At 40.9% G+C, this 12,101-nt stretch overlaps 1 protein-coding gene across 1 annotated transcript in view; it reads left to right on the plus strand.

The window, feature by feature from the left end:
• Nucleotides 1-6,979: 6,979 nt before the first annotated feature.
• Nucleotides 6,980-12,101, plus strand: part of LOC141906288 (uncharacterized) — a 46,161-nt gene continuing 41,039 nt past the window's right edge. Inside the window, exon 1 of the mRNA XM_074795534.1 lies at nt 6,980-7,512. The gene's annotated coding sequence lies outside the window, so the exon portion shown is untranslated. The remainder of the gene's footprint in view (nt 7,513-12,101) is intronic.

Consider the following 12,101-nt stretch of genomic DNA (forward strand, 5'->3'; position numbering starts at 1 on the left):
TAAGTCCCACAAAATGGTCGGGAATCTCGGGACTGGTCTTCGATTCGAGCTCAAGGCGCACAATCCTGGAAAACTCGGGGGGGGGGGGGAATCAGAAAAATACAGACAAAAACCAGTGAAATTCTGACATATTTTGCAAAATCCTGGAAAACTCTAGGAATTCTGATAATTTTATTGACTACCACGTTTCATTATCAATGTGATTCATAGAAAAATGAATAAATTCTGACATGGAATCAAAAGTGTTTGATCTCAGAAACATTGTTTCCCAAAACCATGTTTCTTGTAAGGGCACATAACAGAGGGAAATGCTTGGAAACATGTTTCTGTCTCCTGTTTCCATGTTTCCCTGTGTCAAGTCTACCGTGCAACTGTCCCCAGGTTTTTTATGTTTAGTCTTTGGCTAGAAATGACGTAGTCCTAATAGTACCGTAAAGATTTGTCTAGCTGTTACTCAGTTGTTTCTGTCTAGTCAATGAATGGTCTCTAAATGCACGACTAACATTTACATTTCAACTGGTGATGGATGCACCTCTATCATAGATGGTCATGGTTGTAATTAGTTGAGACTATTTCCTGCCTCAGTGAATATCATAAGCAACTGTTTTTTCAGGCGGGAATCCTTCCACCCTTCTTTCGTTTTTCAAATTAACTCTGCAGAAGTATTCCACCCGAAACGTAAAAGAAAAAAAATAATAACAGTTGTTTAAATCGATATTGTGGTTTTCTCTTAATGATATAGATGGCCATTCTCGGTGATTCGAAGTCCTTGCTTAGACGTGAAGCTTGAATTTTATATATCATCATCATCTATCCGCTGTATATGGCAGACGATCACACTGCGCTTATAACAACATACACTGCGCCGGCGCCACCGTTGACATTCACGTCCACATTCGTGCTCTCCGGAGTCTTATAATCTCCAGTAGCTGCGTGTGACGACGTGAAAATAGCAATACGAGACAACTTTTCACCGTTCTGTTTTCTCTTTCTCGATGGTGTACAATAACAGCACTGTTACAACAGCTATTAGCATCATCCATGCACATGAGAGACAGAGACGTTTTACTGCACTCTCGTCGCAGCTCTTCAAAATGTTCAGTTTGATGCTGCGCTTTTTCGAATTCTAGCCGTTTTTGTCGCGTTCGAATGTGGGAAACTTGTTTGTTCAGCGATGCGTTAGTCGAAAACGGAAATGAGTTTTTCGAACAATTCGGTGGATGGATGTTAAGTACCCGGCGCGGTGTGGGCTTCAATTAGAGTTTCTGCATTACAGTGGCGCGTGCTCTGCCAAATGGACTTGCAGTGAATTACGGTGGGACTAGGTAGCAGTAAGGATTCGAAATAAAAGAGAGGTATGATTTTCAAATCTAGATACCGGCTTTTGATTTCTTTGTTGGTGGCAAATTCTCGCTTCCGACCTTGATCCGTCCCTAGCATGACCGTATGAAACGCGTAGCATCAATACAAAACATGTAATGCGTAATATCACATTCTCAAGTCATAATTTCACAGTCAACTCGTAAGCCTTTATGAGCTGCGACCACACGCAGACGATTTGACCCGGATCAAGCCCAAGCCAAATTTGGACTGTGCCTATATTTAGAGAGCGTGTTCACACGCAAACCACTCACTCGATACTTGACAATGCTCAAACAAAGTGAAGTGATTCATTTCTAGAACTAGTTGCAATCATTTGTCCCGTGCTAAAATTTGGCTTGGGCCTGATCCGACATTTTTGGTCGGGCCAAACAGGCACGTGCCCATTTGTCACCTGTCTGAACAGTTGTTCCGGGCCAAATTCGGTGGCTATAGTCAACTCATAACTTATCAGTCAACTCATAATGTATAAGATAAGGAGACTACTCTAAGATCACAAGGTCTTTTGTGAAAAAATTGAGTTATATTTTTTGCGGTAATGGCATTTCATACTGACCTCCCTCCCTCCCTCCCTTGATTTTTGCATGAACGTCATTAACTTATCAGTTCTGGTTTCCAAATGTGTATTTGAATTTTTGTATCGGTATTCATGGGGGAAAGATCTTCAGAGAGTCGAGATCAAAGGTGACCTTGCATTTTTTCAACTCAGACTGCTCTGTTACAAAATGTCTAAAAAACATGTGGTTTTGTTTGACTTGCAAGTGACTTCTGTCTGCGTATAAAAAACTCAGGTTCGCATCGGGGTTGTTGATTGGCTAAACGCGATAGCTCCTGTGTTATACGGCGGCTTCGGTAATAAGGTTGCTGGATAATCTTATCAACTGACGGCGCTGCACAACCACCTTCGGTGCCATCTTTCCCCGGATTTTGCGTGCTGTGAATCTGTAATAGGTTTTTCCGTCGTGGCGCTGGGAAAATTGTATTTAAATCGGTATGCTATTCAAAATGTGCCACCAGACTTGACGCAAGATATTGGTCCCTTTTAGCCTTGAGGTTCCTGAATGTGAATTAGAAAATAAGAATACATTTCGTTCCTCCTTGACAAATTAATAAATGCTTTCCGGTCATTCCTCACTTCCTTGATAATAACGATAATTCCTTGAGGGAATATGATTCTAATTACTTGCTCCAGATTTTTCGCTCAATTCTAGACTGATTTCTTGTTGAACTTTGTTCAATCCGACTGCCATAATGTTAGTCATTTAATTATACCTCGAGACATAAAGTCTTGGGGGCTGCTGCTAAAAAGTTGATTTTAGAATTAACCGGCAGATAACCCAAATACGGGTTTATAATGCAATTTCCCTTGTCGCTATGGTATTTATTCATTGGTTTGCTTAACCCCTTCAGTGCTAGCTTTTAATACCCAAAAGTGCGGGATGAATAATTCTATGATGAATGCATTTTTCTTTAGTGCGTCTACACTGCGGTGCGGTGTATCGTTAATGACTAATATTTCTCTGACAGGTGCTGCCATCTTTCAATAGAGATAGAAATTTATTACTAATAACATCATTAGGTCGCGATGCATCAATACATTGTGAAGCTAGGTCCATCACCAATTTATACATCGCACTGTGGTGAAGATGCACTGAAGGGATTGAACCAACTTCTGCCATTTTGCTTTGAAAATAAATACAAGATGAATTATCCAAACGACGGCTAAAGATCAGTAAAACGGAAATCTAAGTTAGGTCTTGAAAATAGAAAAACAGATAGAGATTAAGTAATGTAATGACTTATCCGATAATGACTTATGCCAAGTTGGCTATAATGAGAGTCCACCGTCTGAGAGTTAGTGCAAAACTTATACTGGTAGAGATGACGCATATGGAGCATTCACAAATAGCAATTATCTTTGGTTGCAGCAATCTGATGATAACGGAATCATAATAAAAAGAAGAGTCAATCAGTATATCGATAATCTGATCAGATTTACGACCGTATAGCATGACGTTAATGACCATCAAAAATGAATTGTCCCATAAGTTGTTCATGATTGCTTCAATTTAGCTGCAGAAGATTTCATTAGTCTCCGTCGGCATGATCTCTTTTTATAGATCTCCGATATTCTTCTTCGCGAATTGAGGGACGTTTTTTTTCTCTTGAGAGGAATATTCTGTCGGTATTGTATCTCGCTATATATGCGTCTATTGTACGTGTTCCGCAATTAGATTTTCAGACTTTTTCGGAAGAAAATCTTGAGACAACCAGCGTGCGGCGATATTGTTAGTGATTCATATGTCTGAAATACTAAGACTGCATTCGTGCGTCATAAGCCGCAATCACATGGAGATGATTCGGCCCAGGCCAAAAAGGCACAGATCAAACTCGTACCAAATTTGGTCCATGCCTAATTGGAGAGCAGAGCGCGTTCACATGCAAACCACTCACTGGATACTAGACGCTCAAACAAAGCGAAGTGGGTCATTTCCGGTACCAAACGCAATTATTTGTCTCGTGCTAAAATTTGGCTCGGGCTCCGGCCTATTTGATACCCCTGTGAACATTGTTCCGCGCCAAAAATGCTCATGTGGTCTCGGCTATAGTTGACAGTTGATCATCTGAGTTGGGCTAAATCTCTATGGGTTCTTATCTCAGGTCGCCCGTACAGACCTAGCTGCCAGTGTCGATATCTAAAAACAGCTCGAACACGATTCTGACCCAGACTGCCATTTTGAACAATCGCATGACATAGCAGTCACGATTCGACTGCGATCGGTAGTAGACGTGCTCAGATTGTCAACGATTACATGACTTAAGCCGCGATTACACGAGCATTTGCATAAGTCATGATCGGATAATGATTGCTTCAGAATTGCAACTGACACCGGAAATGATCCACTTCGCTTTGTTTGAGCATTGTTGAGTATCGAGTGAATGTTTTGCGTGTGAACGTGCTGTCTAATTAGGCACGGGCCAAATTTGGCTTGATCCGTGCCAATGTGGCCCGCGCCAAATCATGTCCATGTGATCGCGGCTTTAGTCGTATAGTCGCAAGGAGTCATGAGCCAGTCACATGCGCGACTTTAAGTGACTGGTGATATTTTGGTCGCTGGCGGTTGGTAGATGTGCTCAGGTCGGTGTAACTAGTGACTTATCGGTGAGACACTCACAATACTAGTTGCTTCTGGTTCGGTCATGTTGTATATGGGTGACCTGAGCAGAAGCTGTGAATGACTTAAAGTAGTGGCAGCCATTTTGTGGGCTCAGATATATTCACTTGATCTGCCTTGTTGTGAGTTGATTCCTCGAAGACGAACATCTTTGTTGAACTAGTCTAACAATCACCATTGATAAAACACTCAATCCGTGTTGTGACGATAAAATAACGGGAATCCCACGATGATAATGACTGAAGTCCGAAAATATTTCTAGAGCCTGTAGTTTATTTGACGTTTCGACTATTCTAATAGCCATTTTCAGGAATACGTATTCCTGAAGATAGTCACACTTATTCTGAACCAAAACTGCATTTTCATCTATACCTATGGCGTTGATATATATAATTCCAGGAAAACACGCCCGTTTTTGTAGTTAATTCGATTACGTCTGTTTTATGAGAGGACACGCAGAGTACTGATTGCCTTGACGAGAAATCGATGTCGTAAATTGTTTGCGTTATACCCCGAGAAAATCGAAAAATCCGTCCGTTGAGAACAATCTCCCGTCGTCGCGTCGAGGCCCCGCGGGACAACTCGGAAACCAATCGTCCTCTCTTACGAAACAAATTATTGGATCGTTTCGTACAAAGTCGCGCATTAGGAAACGACGACGCGAGGCTATTATAAGACTGCGCGTCTTTAAGATGAAGATATGAAGTCAAGGCCACAGCGTGCACGTAAGTGCGTGTTGGTTTTTCTATGAAATCACACCTTGCTAGAACTCGGATCAGATATTGGATCAGACATTAAATCGTAGCCTAGCCGGTGTGGCGTTCCCATTTATTGTCCGTCCCTCCGTCCCCGTAGACGTGGGATACGCGGAGCGCAGCGGGGACGAATGAGTCAGTCGCCGCAACGAACCCCCCTCGAAACCTAATTAGAAATTGACGTTCATCCGACGATCAGACATTGGATCAAACTAATTTTGGTTATCAGGCTTCCACAAGACCTTTATTCTCATACTATCTGACTACACGTGATTCCCGCAGTAGAGAACTGGGAAATTAGGAAAGACTTTGGAATTTTTGAATGATATTCCCAGTTCGGAAATATTTGGGATTTCGAGAAATTTCTTCTGATCAGGGAAAAATTTGGGAAATTCATTTACGTTCCACATATTGTATTTGCCAAGGGCAACTTTCCTCAGCAATTTCTCTTGAGAATCACCTTTATCAAACAGTTACCTATAAGATGTTGACGGTAGCATGATGGTATCTGTTCATTTCCATTTGGAAAAATTGAAAAATCACCCATAAAAAACTAGGGGGAACGGTGTCTACATGTCTTGTCTTTCAGCTATTACTTAGCTTTGTTAATAGTTGGTCGATCTTGATGAAACTTGGTTGCTATGTTAGTACGGGGATCTTTTAGTTGTGCAGCGCAAAATATGGGCACAGTGCGCCACCTAGCAGCAGAACTAGGCACTAAAAACTCTGTTTTACAGCAACATGGCCTTGAAGATGACCTCATAACTGAGGAAGGTATAACTTGAAAGTTATTGACGCCTTGAAAAGTAGTACAGATACAGCCTAATATTGCCGATAATAAATAGTATAATATGAATTGTATAATATTAAGGATGAGTAAAGTTATTTTGGATTTGAATGTATCGATAATTGAATTGACCGGTAGCCAGTCTAACCACATGTATCGAAAAAATGATGACTAGAATTCATTCAAAAATGAAATAAACAAAATATGATTTACGAGATATATTCCATTACAAAATAAATGCCAAAATTCAAAATTGTAATCGAAAAGTCAATTTTGATAAGTAGTGCACATTGACTCATACAGAACTGCTTAAATAACGCATCTTAGGTGTCAATGCAAACAATAGTATTTTCACAGTGTCAAAAAAGTAAATTTTTAACCATTTCCGTGAGGGCCTGCTGGCGAATTGCCGACATTGATTCGATGACTCGCGATAAAAACTTGATTTTATCGTTGGTGGCTGTCGCGCGATTGTTTTCACCTGGATGATACCGGAGCGGTTAGCCGGGGACTGAAAGGTTATGCCTCGAAGGCATAACGAATAAAAAAATAAGTCAACTCGCGTTTCATATCACGCCGCGAAAAACGGGGGAGGTTTTTTAAGTGGATTATTGTTCGCGCGCGGAGCTGAATGCCTCGGTGGCGGCGTCAACTTCAAAGCGACTATAATCGGCGCAAACCGTAAGCCTAATGATTCGAGCGAGCACCCTGATAGCAGGAAGGGGGGTAATATATGCGCGCCGTAAAAATGGAGGCTGTGAAAAATTTACCTGTTATTTTCTCTCTATTTCTAGGTGAATGCGGAGGTAAACAGAAGGTGAAGCGATTATTTTTGCGAAGGATTGTATTTATTGCCGTTTATTGTCGCGATTATTGTCGTTTAATTGTCGTCCGCTTGACTCGTAGCGAACGCCGCCCGAAGACTTGCTTCGACGCAGCTGGTGAATACAACCTTCGGTGATTAAATATTTACGATTTTTTCATCTCCCCGTTCGTCATCCACCGGCCATAAATCGTAGCCTAGCCGGTGTGGCGTTCCCATTTATTGTCCGTCCGTCCCCGTAGACGTGGGATACGCGGAGCGCAGCGGGGACGAATGAGTCAGTCGCTGCAACGAACCCCCCTCGAAACCTAATTAGAAATTGACGATCATCCGTTGAGTGATATATTTCAACGGCGCTCTGGCTCTGGTATAACTACAGAGCCGCGTTTCAGTCAGCGTGGCCGGCAGCCGCGCTCTCACTCGCTCACTCTCGCGTAGTATAGTCTCGCTCGGATTTATACCAGACACGCTTGTTCTGCGTCGATCTATTTGTGCGTGTATATGTGTGTGTGTATGTAGTGAATTATTCCGGATTACGATAACTTGGGATTCCTCGGAACGCCGGCGTAACATCGGATATAGACATGAAAGGTGAGTCGAATTGTTGATAATTTTGTTCATTTACGGTGATTGAAATATGACCACGCTTTTGAAGTGTTTCGTACACTTGACGTTTTTAACTGTGTGTATGTGCATTGGAATGTCTGGCCATAATAATGATGATAATTGCTTTACACATCACCGATAGTTATTACTGTTAGTCACATCCGTGCGCGTTGGCGGCGTAGACCCTGGAGTCCTGTACGGGTCCTGGATAGGCTGTAGCACTTCCATAGCTCTAGTTGGCGAAGATTTAATTTGGACGTGTTGAAAATAAGCTAGTTTTGGAACTGGAATCGAATTTAATTCATGTCAATGGATCTGGATTGGGGATAGATTTTTTGAGGTTGGCACGCAGGTCGTGTTACCCCTTGATGTGGGGCCAGTTGCTCAAAGGTTGGTTAGAGTTAACCAGTGGATAGTTGACATAGTGACAATTAAAAGTATCTCGATTGTATCTACACTGGTTATCTTTAACCAACTTTTGAGCAACTGGCCCCTGAGTGTTAAAAATAATTGGGAAAATATAAAGAAGAATACGTGGATTAATTCTTTGAAGATAGTGTATAAATGTAATAATGTAATGCAAATAATATGATAGATTATAAATGTAGGAAATGCCATCTAAAAGCATCAATTTTTCAAAGATCCCAAGTTATTTTTCAAACATATTATTGTAACTGCACCTTCCCTCTTTCAAATTTTTCGATCCACCCCTAAGGACCCCAGTTCCGTAGTCCTTGGTAAAGATTTGACTTGGGTTAGATTATTGGAAATTAATCAATTTAAACAGTCAGTCAGAGGTCAGACGGTGGAACTGGAGTCCTGTAGCGAGTTACAAGCCGGGAATATGCGAGTTTCTGCCAAAATGTTCCTTGTGTCTAAAAATCATCGAACACCATCGCACGCCATATTTGGGGATTTGTTATCAATTCGTAGAAACCTCGAGGCTTACACTTTTTGCACTGATAGAGAGATTTTGCGAAAGCGCATATGTAGAGTGGATTCTGGTCTCCACCGATTCTCGGAACCGTTGCGGCTATGGCATTTCCCTTCAGTCGTATTATTCTTCTTCGTCTGAATATTCAACTATTCCGACGGTAGTATTGCAGATCATGGTTCTCGCTCGCCACCGTTCAGCATAGAGCCGAAGGCTTTCAGGTGATCAGGCAGCCACTGAACGCTGAACAGAATCCGTCTAAAAGTTACATATTTAAACACGCTTCGCGAGGATTCTTCTCGCCTCTATGACTATGTAGATCGGTCGAATACCTATCTCTACGGTGTGGAAGTGATCCTTCCTTTCGTTATTTAAAGCGAGTGAGTTAGAAATCGTCTATTATTATCCGCGCCACTTCTAGATAACCATAGCCCTGAGGAGTAAGAGAGAGAGATCAGCAACGTTCAATAGTTGAACCGGTTAAGAGCTGGAAACAGATACCGATAGTATCGGTTTGGAAGATGTTCCGCGAAACCTTCTCCGGGTATCGCAATAAGTCTAGTATTTCCACTGTGTCGTTGCAAAGCCCATCCTACATAACGCTGTAACTACAAGCGTGGTAGGGGTAGATCTAGAGTCTGATTCGGGGAGGGGTGCGCTCCCAAAATAGGGCGCATTATTAGTAGGGCACCCAGAATGAAAGCTAATCGGAAAAATGAACTCATATTTGGAAATACGGAGATAAGCTTATGAATTTAAACTTGTTTATGTACCAGTTTAATATATTTCATTTTGCTGTAAAATTTTTGGGCAACTTGGAACTTTTAAGGGTTGTGCACTCCCCTTGGATCGGCCCCTGCATGTACATGTACGTATAAACTAGAAGTCCATGCTTTGTATATGCCTATGCCGCAAATGCTTGCGTAGAATTAGCCTAGTTTGTGGATAAAATCTTCCAGCATATTTGTGTCCATTTTCTCGATGATATGTAACATGTTCGATATTTTTGTCGCAACGCAACAAGTCTCTTCATGCTGTACTCAATTAAGTCAAATGCATTGTAGCATGAAGCAAGGCGAAAAAAATTATCTTTGTTATATGACAAATATTTGTACTACTACTGAATGTTACTTGCGGAAAACCCGTGGAAACCACTGAAGATTTTTATTCCAGAACTTCGAAATCTTCAGTTCATTCAGCCCATGAATTCAGTAAAGCATTTTCTATAAATGTTATTTTGTCAGTGCCTGGGATAGCATAAGCCCCCAGAAAACTCCCGCATAGGCTAACATGTGGCCACGGAGACCGGGTCCTCGGCCAAGAACTCTGATCGGATATCGGATCAAACAGGCACGGGCCCATTTGGCACCTATGTTGAACAGTTGTTCTAAGTCTAATTTGGCCTGGGCCAATAGTGTTCGTGAGATTGCAGTTTATCTCTAGACGCTTTAGATAGATCATTCAAGCCAGGTGGTCACTAGTATAAGTCTGGTTGACTCGGCCGGCCGCCGGCTGGTGTTGGTGAAACCATGATGTCTTGCATATATAATTCGAGTTACTGACTCCGCATAATTGATGAAGTGACAAGCTACCCAGTGAAATATACGCTGGGTCAGAACTGTGTATATCAATTATTCTTTGTACACCACTGTTAATCCTGTACTGTGAAAAGCCCTCTTCATCATTTCTCTGTATGCGTAGAAAGTGATGTGTTGTCCTGATATAAATACAGGGGCACAGCCTAAGGGGAGTGTAGAGAGTGCGCACCTCCTTAAAATGTTCTGAGGACCCTTTTTTCTGGCCTCAAATTTTTAATCCGTTTTTTTTGAAAACGTTCATAGTTTCAAAGTTGGCATTACGTAGATGAGATCAGCTGTCCTGAAAATTCACTAAAATAAGTAGTATTTTTTAGTTGCGATTTTTTTCTGCACCCCTTTGAAGAAATCCAAGATAGCCCCTGAAGCAAAATTCGATAGTAATAAATCATAAGAATTATCATTGGTACATGCGCAAAATACCAGAACAATTTTGATGGATATAACAAAGAATTTTTTGTGGAAAAATTGTGACTGAAGGGATTTTTTTGTAATAAAATGTTTTGGCAGAATTTTGGCAAGTGAAAATGATTGATTCCAAAATGGGCATGGTCTACTACCAGTTTGCTTTTTACGCGCAAGAAAACGTGACAAATGAAAAAAAGTGTGCTCTGATATATATACACGTCTATTTACCTAGTCATTCTACATAAAAAGCCATTAAGCTAATACACATTATCTTAACGGCATTCACGAGGTAATTACTACAGCGAGTATCGGGGCCTGTATCTGGCGAGAGAGAGAGGGGAGAGAGAGAGAGAGGAAGAGTGATTTTTGCGCGTTACATCGTCAGTTGTAATGGTAGGTTTCTACTACGGCCCGGAAACATTTAGCATCATCAACGTCTTTGGGAAGCCTACTCACTTTTGTGAATGAAATATAGTTTTCCATGATGATGATGATGGTAGTAGGGCGCGTACCATCGGTTTTTTCTTTCTATGAATAGAGTTCTTGACATGTATAATTTTTTTTTTTTGACCCACCATCGCGTTTTACATATAGAATACAACGTAGAACGATTGAAAAGTTCTCAGTTGTGCATTCAATTTCAAGTGTACACGGTGGCGGCGTTACAATTTCAAAATTCGTTATCACAAATTGTATCAATCGGGTATACGTATCAATATTATTGACCGATCTAACGACTGACCGACCTTCCACCGGGTGTGTTGCGTACTGTTTAGTCATGAATTATTAATGATTCGTTTAAACTATAACCAGCTGAGGGAGATGATGGTAGATTCTACAATGAATTCTTCAATTCTTCGTGCATGCATGCATTGGTATCTTCTATATCGTAAAATATATTTTAGCCAAATCCTACAGTACATGTACATACTTAATATAAAGCAGTATATATATATATATATATATATATATATATATATATATATATATATATATATAACTGAATTTGTTTGAAGATACATAATTCAATAAGTTCGCGCTAGTTGTTATAGCTTCCGCTGTGCATATTGGCCGTGATTGGTAATGAAATTATTTGGGCAAATTTGACAAGGAAAGGCGTAGAAAATGTCAGCGTTTGCCGTTTTCATAAGGCGTTCATTATCGGCGTTCTCTTTCTCTCTGTTTCATTCTTTAGTAAAAATGTTGTGGCTGGTAAAGTAGCAACGCTTTCGGTCTCCCGAAAATGGTAGAAAATTAGCTCAATTTCGGTGCAATCCGCTATTTTTCATACGAACTCGCTGCTTCGCGAAGCAACGATCTTTTTAAGCATCATCGATCTAATATGAAGAAGGGTAGCAGATATTTCAAAAGGGTAGGTTTATACGGTGTATGTAGAGGTGAAAGGGTTGACCGCCCCTTTAAAACACCCTATAGATAGATAACAGGGTCATTCCCTATTTTAAGATTTAAAAAAACCCTATGGAGGAAGTGAAATAAAATACATGATTGATATGGAAAGTACTGGTACTTTGACTGACAGAGGCTGTCAATAAGACAATGATTTGGTTTAATTATTCAAATCATTCCCCCCCAAACAGCTTTATGGCCTCATTTTTATGAGGTAATCCAGTCTATGT

The sequence above is a fragment of the Tubulanus polymorphus genome, chromosome 5, assembly GCF_964204645.1.
Source record: "Tubulanus polymorphus chromosome 5, tnTubPoly1.2, whole genome shotgun sequence".
NCBI classification, from domain to species: domain Eukaryota; kingdom Metazoa; phylum Nemertea; class Palaeonemertea; order Tubulaniformes; family Tubulanidae; genus Tubulanus; species Tubulanus polymorphus.